Raw genomic sequence first — 10,144 nt, 5'->3', positions numbered from 1 at the left:
ACTGCTCCTTCTCCATAATGTGCATATGTTTACACATTTTTATTCTGAGTGCACAAATTTGTTTGTTCGCCTCAACTCAACATTTTACATGAAACCTATAGATCTGACTTTCAGTTCTAACTCACAACTTAACCAGCTTAGTGGCTAATTTGTATTTGGTATTGGTTACGGCGCTGTCAAAAGCAGGTAGTGATTTGCTGTGCAGTGCACCATGGGAAGGGAATGAATAAATAGTTTTGCCAAATATGTTTTGGATGTCCACTGCTGCAAAGATCTTAATACATTAAATCAATACACTCAGAATATGATGTGTCCTCCTCTGGATTCAAACTAGCAACTCTCTGCTCACCGGTCTCCCTCTGTGTCCTCTGAGACAGTGCCGGCCCGTACGATGATTGAGAAACAGACATGTTAATCATCTTTAGAGGAAATGATCTGTAAAAAATGACCATCGATATCTATCCAAATATTAGCTCACACACCCCATCACTGCTCTGACTCTCAGACTGAACTGTTTAATCATTGACTGTGATTCAGCGGCACATTTTAAGTGGATTTCTCTAATGAGCGTGTCTCTCTGTTGACACACACACACACCCTCTTGTAGCTTCTTTGTCTTTTCCCAGTTTAACTATTGATGTCCTGACTGTTTACAGACTGATTGTCTCTTTTCAAACAATGGCCAATGGCTGATGTATTGTGAGTTTGTCTGTCAGCTCTACAATCAGGGCACAACACTCCCTCTGGTGACCGTATCTGAGGTCCTTGCTGCTGTTAACAACCGGCTCTTTTGAAGGTATTCAGCTTTGACCACCCAAATTTTATCATATGATAATATATATCATTATATATAATATAATGATATATTATATCATTATTTTGTTGTTGTACAGTCAATCACAGAGTGCAGCTGTTCTTACAGACACTGATATTCACAGTATCTTTTTTGTCGTTGTGAATCCTGGAGTATAAAACAGTGATTTATTTTAATGGTTACAAAATGCTAAGTGGCTTGCTGGGTGTTAGCATCCTGTGGGCCTTCATCAAAAATGAACACTCACATTAAGACATGAATTTATTCATATATCCAGCATTGGCAACAATACGGACTTTACTCTCCTATTCTTTTTTTTTTCATTTCTCCTGTTCCCTCCTTTGATTTCTTGTCCTCTCCCTGGCGTTGTACTCCTCCTCCACTCCTCCTGATATGTAGTAATATGTAGAGATGATGACCTATTGATTTCTGCTGCAGGGATGTTTGACAAGCAGGCAGCAGCTGGAACACACTCAGGTTGTAATCTCACTTGTTCGGTAATTAGCGGTTGACTTATTACACTGCGACTGAGGCTATGACACTGCAGGACTACAGGCAGGAGCTGACTGATGGTTTCATTCTATTTTATTTTATGATTTTTTTTTTAGGTTTCAATACTTGAGATATTAGGGCTTCAGTTTGAGCCTCTACGTGAAGCAAACTAGGAATAATCTGAAATGTATGAAAGGATTCTGGACATCAGAAAAAACTCACAGAACATTAAAACTATTTTTACTACTTCTAATCCCATGTTTGCCAAATGCTGCTGGAGTCACTGCCACTACTGACTGTAATTTACTCCTGTGCTGTCCATTTGTCACTTATAAAAGTTTATGTTGACAAACAGTGTAAAGTGAGCAGCACTGCAATTCTTCCAAAACGTATTTTCTGCTGCAAACAAGTAGTGAATAAAGATTATTTTTAGGAGACAGGTTATTATCACTAATGCCACATATCACAATCCACTACACTGAGTCATATATACCAATAAATAATTATAAATAGAGTCTCGGCCTGGTTGATATATTGAATCAATGAAAATTTTGTTTTTGCATGATGTGTAAAATGTTTATATTATAAATATCATATTAGAACATGCACATCTTGGGTCATGGCAGCTCCCTAAACTGCAACATGAACAGTTGTACAAGATTGTCGAGGCTCCAGGTGACTAGGTCACATACACAGGATTAAAAAAAAACTGAAATCTGAGCTCTCAGTTTGTGCTTGTTGACGTGGCATTATCTCCAGGTGTACAGATTCTACTTTGCACAGTCTGTCTCTTCTCTAACAAGCAGTGGTCTGCAAATGTCACCCTGATGTCAAAAACAGACAGCGGGAGCAGAAAAAGGAGGGGCTTATGTTGAATCTGATTATTAAAGTGAATATCTGGCTTTGCTTAGTGGAATCATGTGGCTCTGACGGTCCATAGCTTTATGGGAAAAACCTATGAAAATGTTATAAATCGTCCCAAAGCTGGACATAAATTGAGATTTTCTTTTTGGGTCACGGTGCATCATCCCTGCAGGAGTCAGTCTGAATTTTAATGTATCATATGATACAAACTGTTCTCTGTTGTTTAGAAAAGCTTCAAAATGTGACTGAGCTGTGAAGATGAACATTGTACTGACACCAGCTGCATGCTCATCATTACTAATTTATATCAGATCCTGTGTGCTGAAACTCCAGAGACCAATACACAAATGCACACACACACACACACACAGGATTGAGATTAAAGGGTCATTCTGTTGTTTCCATATCCAGAGGAAACTGATAACAACCAGTTACAAATTACTTGTGTCACTGGATTAACACGTTGGCAAGATATTAATGTTTCAGTTGGTGTAGGTGGAGTTAAAAAAATCTTAATCTAAACTACCTACAATAATTTTACATCAGTGGAAATCTGCTCCTCAGTTCCTGTCTCCAGCCCCTGCTCTCTTCTTCCAGGCTATGTCCTTCCCTTCATCACCACAGCCAGATATTTAAACCTGCCATTGCTGGATCATCTGCTTGCATCTCCATGTGTCTTCCAATGTTTCTGCTACCTGTTGTCTGTTCCTGCCTCCCTGTGTGTCTGCACTGTCTGTGCTCCAACCACCAGCCATGACACCTACAACTGAATGACTCCAAATCAGAAATGTTATTGTTAGTATCCTATTACACCTTCTGGCCCCTAACACTGGCTTTAACATGAACTATCTCTCGTCCTCACGGTTGTTTTATATAATAATGTTGAGAAACAGTAACCAAGGAGACATTTTTCGACTCAGAGCTGTCTTTTGATAGCCGGGTGACTAAAGTTGTACTATCCTACTTTGTCCACCTGAGACATTTAACCAAGGTCAGGTCACTCCTTTCATCTGCAGATCTAGAAAAGGTCACCTCTGCTTTCATCTCCTTCAGACTCAAATAATGCAACACTCTTAACGCTGGTATCAGCAGACGAAACATCCAAATACGACGACTTATACAAAACACTGCTGTCTGGATTTTAACATGTTCTGAGAGAAGCAACCACATCACATCAGTCCTGTCTGCCCTTCACTGGCTCACCTGTGAATTTCAGAATGAATGAATGGTCAGACACCTGGTTATATCTATGATCTGGTGACTCCTTGTGAGCGAGTTGGCAGTATATTCAGATATCTAGATGCATGTGTACAAAGGCTTGAGGATGTGTGAGTACACGTGTGTGAGTATTCATGTGTGTGCGTGCGCGCGTCCTCTAACTAAATGGACGGGTCTAATCACCTCAGAGGGAGGAACCTCTTCCCCTTCCGCCGCCTCTTAACATTAACGGATATTAACGGCCCCCAACGCTCCTCCGTTTCCTACTGAGAAATGAAATACATCACTAATGGTTTATCACAAACACGGCTAATGCTTTATGCAGACCTCTTACCATTAATAAATGATGGCATGTAAAGGGGGGAGGGGTGCTGTGAGAGCTGACGGGGCCTAAAGGGGGAGAGTTGGATCAGTTTCAGACATTAAACAGAAAAAGGAGCGCTTGATTTGTCTCATTTTGTGGCAATGAAGTGATTAAATCTGTTTTTACCATGAATGGGTGATGAAGGATTCACACTTGGATGAAGAACAAGGATTTTTTTTACAAATCTGTGGGGAATACATATAACACCAGTACTACCTCAGGGTTTTGGCAGCTAATTGTACAGGGAAAAACAAAAACCTTCAGTTTAGTAATTTTAGTAATGTACATCAGTTAAAGGGGGAATATGGTATTTTAAAATGGGTCTTATTCTCATAATTTTGGCTGACTGGAGTATGGTTGATGAGAACTCTAGCAAAGCAATGTATAATTGGACAATGCTTGTCTCTGGGTCCCCCTGAATTAGCAGGCTATCTGCATGGGGATCAACTACCCAGCTAACCACTCTCACAGGCCCGTTTGTTTACATGTATTGCCCTGTGGGTTTCTATCAACTCCACATGTTTGGATGTTAAAGAATAAATTAGCAAATGATGTGATATTTTGTTTACAAAGAATGGAAGCAGAAAGGAACGATTTGGGGACAATTTTTGATATTAATCATCAGACCATTCAAACTGCCTCCATGCAGTTTAAAGCTCCTAATAGAGCCACTTAAGTGGAACCTCTGTTAATGTCAAACTACTGTTTGAAAGGTCAAGAAGTTATGATGCTGTTTTTTGTTCTCCAAGAAAACAAAATAATCATTGGTAAGAGAAACAACATGTTTAAGTTCCAAGGTTACAAAGCCATCTAGTGGCCATAGGACTTGTGACTCTAGTTCGTTGTAGGAAGTCAGGTGACATTGTCATAGAGTGACAAAGTCCTCATAGGGAGGAGGACGAGGAGGCCGTTAGTGGTGCCCCCATGTCTAACAGTCAGCGTGGGTGTATTTTAACCATGACCCCGATCTGTCCCTAACCTTAACCTTAACATGGCTATTGTTGTTACTATGATGATGAACGTTTCTTCACCTTAACAAAGTTGCAATTTTAAATGAGACACTGATGAGACAGAGACAAATGAAGTTATCCTGTCCATAGGTAGGACTTTGGGGGTTTTGTATTTTATCAAACTACAATTTCCAAGCTAAAGAAACATTTCTGATGCTCAGTTTCACGTCACTATACAACAATGAAGTGCAGAGATTTTACTGTACATTCGCTGCAAAAACTGTGTACATGGAAAACTGGTTTCAGCTCGGATCAGCTTCTATGAAGAGAAGAAAACTGGACAAAACATCTGTTCACCATGTGCCTAAAAACTCAGCTTTTCTCCTTGTGAACTCTGCTTTTCACACACACACACATACACACACGAACGTTTGACCCTCGTGTCCAGTATCCTACGTGTTCCCCTGTGTCCTCATTAACCCAACCTCTGAGGCCGCCATTCATCTCTCTGCTCCCATCTCATTCCCTGTAATAACATCCTTGCCCCATCGCCTCGTTTAACTTTTCCAATTAAAAGAGGAGGACCGCTCTATTAACCCTGCGCCTCCTCCTGCAATTTTTCCAGCCTAACGTTGTTTTGGAGAGGACCGCTGGGACGGCCCAGGCGGCTGTATTTCAACCCGAAACCGGCGCGGGTCTTCGTCCGCTGACAACGAACGGCAGGCGTGGTGGTGAGTTATGGAGCCTCAATGGAGAGGGCAAATCATAAGTTTGTGTCTTGTCCTCCTGCTGATCTGTGAGCAGGGAGATGCAGGACGATGGATACACGAGGACACGCTACAGGGGTCAACACCTGTACCTGTCTGTCTCTCTGCCTGTCTGTCCTTTTCTCTTACTGTCTTTGTACTGTCTTTCTGTTTTTGCCTCTCTCTGTACCTGTCTTCTACAGTTCATCTTACTGTTTCTGTCTTTTTCTATTTACCTGTCTTCAAGCGTTTGTGTCTCTTTGTACCTGTCTCTCCTATTCTGTCTTTCTCTTTTCATATGTTATGACTACTACTATCCGCAGTTGTCTTTCTGTCTACCTATCTCTCTTCCTCTTAGTCCTGGCAGTTTTTGTCTGCTCCCTTGTCCGTCCTCTATCTTTTAGTTTTCTGTATCACTGTGTCTCTTCTTCATGTCAGTCTTTACCTTTGGCTTGTCTTTAACAGATTAGGGGTGAGGCCAGAACAAACCGTGTCCTCTGTGAGCTGCAGTTATTAAAAACGTCACCGCACAATTACCTGCCTGACGGATGACATCACCGTGACATCATCATCATCATGTGTGCCACTCTGTCTGACGCTGAAGGTCACCTTGCTTTGGACAAACAGTCCATTTTCACTGCAGGCACAAAAAAAAAAAAAAAAAAGTCATTACTGGAGTTCAGCTCTGACAGTTAACCTGTGCCCACATCTGCAATATTTAAGATTAACTTTAACACATGAGACACGTTTCACATTCATTAAGCACTGCAAAACTACTTTCACATAAATGTAGAAAATCCACATGAGTTTGCATCTGAGATCTTCCCTGTTCTATTTTGATCTAAAGATTTTTGAAGTAACCTATTCTGTGGTGCTAAATGCCAACAGTGTCCCAGGTATAAACAGTTCTGGAGGACACGGGTGAGAAACATTTTAACAGGGACATTTGATTTTCATCACACACTCTGTTGTTCTCAGAGTGAAGAGAAAACAAAATGCTCCAAGAAACATCCCAGAAACAGATCAACTCCCTGTAATGATGACACTGTAAACGGTTAATCAGTTACTAACTTCACCTAACCCTAAAATTCAACCTCACTTAAAATATAGAACATAAGACTTGGCCTAGTTCTTTACCTTACTTGACTTAAAACTACTGTAATTCAAAAGTTAAAACCAAAACATTAAACTTAACTCATAACTTAAACTTTAAGTTAAGTTAAAACACAGTCCAGCTTGTCTGTGAAGATTCTCAGTCAGCCTGGTCCTGGTTTATCTAAATGCAATCCTGAGGCAAATGGACTTGGGGTCTCCTCACGCAGGACCAGTTGCCTCAGTGCACCATTTAGATGTAATTCAGCTTAAACTTAACTTAAAACATAATTGAAATTGACAAATCTTACTTTACAACATTTTCCAACCTTAACCGTAAAAGTGTTGTAACTATCGACCAAACTGGAGCAGTGAGTTTGTCCGCAGTCCTCAGGCAGCCGGGACCAGTATCCACAGGCTAACAGGCTCTCTACTGTGACTGATACGTGAATGAATCCACCAAGCCTCAGAGCTCTCGAGCGGTCTCTTCAGCGTGCAGGTTGCAGTTCGTCACGCAGGAGAACACAGCTGAGCTGAGGCGAGCGTAATAGTTTGTGGTACTGAACCGTCTGAGCAGCCAGCGCATACTGTAGCTACAGCAAGCCTCAAGGGGAAAACATGATTCAGTCAGTCAGCACAGACACTGTTAGTAACCCAGTACTCAGCTATAACACTGTTTGTTCAGCCTGTTTTGAATAGGCCTTCATTTATATGGCGAGCAGGTAGTTTGGTATATAAAAGCCAAGACAGTGAGAGTGTTAGGTCAGAGAGTGTGTGAGTGTGAGCATGTGGCTATTTCCTGAAGTCAGTATGTACCAACATATATATATATATATATATATATACACACACATTAAATCCAGCATTCTGATTGGCCCTCCTCATCCATCCATCCCTCTCTCCCTCTCTATCTGTCACACTTGCACACATGTACACACACACACACACACACACACACACACACGCTGTACAGCCATGCAATTAGGCCTTGGATCCATAGCAGCTCTGCCTGTATAGAGCTCAACATGTTGTCTATTGATTGGCCTGTGAGTAGAGAACAGACCAGAGGCCATGTTAAAGTAAGTGTGTGTGTGTGTGACAGAGAGAGAGAGAGAGGCATGGAGGGCCAAGCAGAGTTGGTAAAGCAAAACAGTGAAAGAGACACGGAGATGGAGACAGAGACAGACGGAGAAAAGATGTGATGGTGAGAGAAAGAGACAAAAATAGAATCCGTCATATGCAATTTAAATCAGTGAATCTCTGAGTGGCGATGCCGCTCGTCCACAATGCCCTGTCTGTCTGTGTTTTTAAACTGTCTCTGTCCTTACATTTGTCTTTGTCTTGTTTCTGCCTTTACTCTGAGTTTCAGAGCTCCACCTCTGCCAAACATCTGTTAGTTAGTCCTGTTTTCATTATAAAGCAGTGACATTCAAACTGTCGGATCATTTCACATCCTCACTTGAATCCAAAGGTTTCTGACTTATTACAACATGTGAGCAGTCATACAGTCAAGAAAGGTGGTAAATAAACCAGATTATTAACATACACCACTTTATTAGAGCTGAGAGCGAGGGCACCTGAAATATTGGCTTAGCTGAAGTGCTGTGCATGCAAATGCCTCTCATGCCTCTCATTTTTGCTTCTCACTGCATGTGAACACACCGTCGACCTCTTCAGTTCAGGAGTTAAAGTCTGTTTTCTGTCCAACATTGCAGCACTACAGGCTAGAGGATCAGCTCCACAACTGTTGGAAGGTGTTTGGTCAGAAATGTGGAAGCAGCGTGATGCGTTTACAGGGCTTTGCTCCGCCTTTCATCTCAAACAAGAGAGCGAGAGGGCATGGGAACAGGGCGATGGAATCACTGCAAATAGAGCATGAGGGAGGACTTCACAACAGGGGAGGCAGCACGCACGCACACCTAACGTGCTGGTTTGTATCTCCAGCAAAGAGGCTCTAAAACATTATTTCTGTTTATCTCAATGTATTTTGGGTTTTGGGCATTTAATGTGTGACATTCTGTCAATCAGTATCTGATGATCAGTTATTGACCAATTGATTTCAACATGTACACAAGCTGTACACCTGTATGTCCACATGTCCTTCAACAGTGAAGCCATCACTGAACACAGCCAATGAATACACTGATTTGTGGCTGGGAAACTGTATCTGTACCTCAAACATATGGTCGACATCTGAGTGTACATACTGCATGAATACATCAAAAACTGTGTGTATAATTACATGAACAATGGCTGAATTCCATTTAGCTGCTCCAGTTTCAAGGTCCTGGTGCTGGCTCACTGTCACACTGCCATAGTTCAGAGTTGAAGACTTGAAGAGCAGAGATCCATCCTTCATGTTATTAGTAAAAACCTGTACTTTACTAACTATAACACAGCAAAATGACTTACGTGAAAAAGAAGAGATTTATATATTGATAGCATAGTGATAGCATCATCCACACTGGTGTGCTCCTGGGGGCATGAATTTCATACTGTGTACCGTTTCAGTTCCAATGGCTGTAACAGCTGTAAGGAGATACAGCTAACTAGATACAACCTCTCATGTCTATTATCTGTAGTGAACTACGGGTAATTTCAAATTACCTGTAGCAAACTGCATTACTAGTTAACTGTCACTGGTAAAACCAATCTAACCCTGGGTTAAACTGACCACAAACATACCAGCCTTAATGCCCTCCACGACGTTCAGGCACCTCATACAATATTTTCTCACATCAGAACGCCTCAGAGAATATCACTATAGAGAAGAACGACATATTTTAGGGTTGAGCAGCTTGTCACAGGTCTGAGAGTGTGATCTGTCCAAGTGAAAGCAGATATTAGAAAGGTTAAAATGAGGCGTGGATGGAGAGAAAAACAAAAAACAAAGCAACAAGAGCCTGCAATAATAGCATCTCTCGCCTGTGTGTGTGTGCGTGTGTGTGTGTGTGTGTGTGTGTGTCAGCGCGTGTAGAGATGGGCTGAAAACAACAATGGATCAATAGGTTTACTGTGGCCTCTAGCCAGCGGCTCTAACACTTCTGTGCGTGTGTGTGTGTGTCTGTCTGTGTGTGCATGTGTGTTTGTTTCTCTCTCCTCAGCTCTCATCAATACTTCCATTCGGTCGGCCCGAGGGCCCCGGGCCCCCCCACAGTGATCACATTTATTTTTAGAGGGCCGACAGAGTTTCACCGCAGGGGTGATTACTGCTCCATGTGTTTGTACTGCAGCAGTACAGTGCATTCACAAAGTATCCACACCCCTTCACTTTTTCAGATTTTGATATATAGCAGCTTTATGCTAAAATTGTTTAAATTCATTTTTTCCCTCATCAATCTAGACTCAACAGCCCATAACGACAAAGCAAAAACAGAATTTATTAAAAGGGAAAAAATGAAATATCACATGAACATAATTATTCATAATTATTTTTCTGTGATGACTGAAATTTAGCTCCCATTTCTCTTGATCATCTTAAAGTAGTTTCTACACCCTGACTGGAGTCCACCTGTGGGAAATTCAGTTGACTGGACATGATTTGGAAAGACACACCTTATATAGACATGTTGTCTACATAAGTTCCACAGTGGACAATGCTTAT

The sequence above is a fragment of the Toxotes jaculatrix genome, chromosome 16 (genome assembly GCF_017976425.1).
Source record: "Toxotes jaculatrix isolate fToxJac2 chromosome 16, fToxJac2.pri, whole genome shotgun sequence".
Classification (NCBI taxonomy): Eukaryota; Metazoa; Chordata; class Actinopteri; family Toxotidae; genus Toxotes; species Toxotes jaculatrix.
This window is presented reverse-complemented; position numbering follows the sequence as displayed.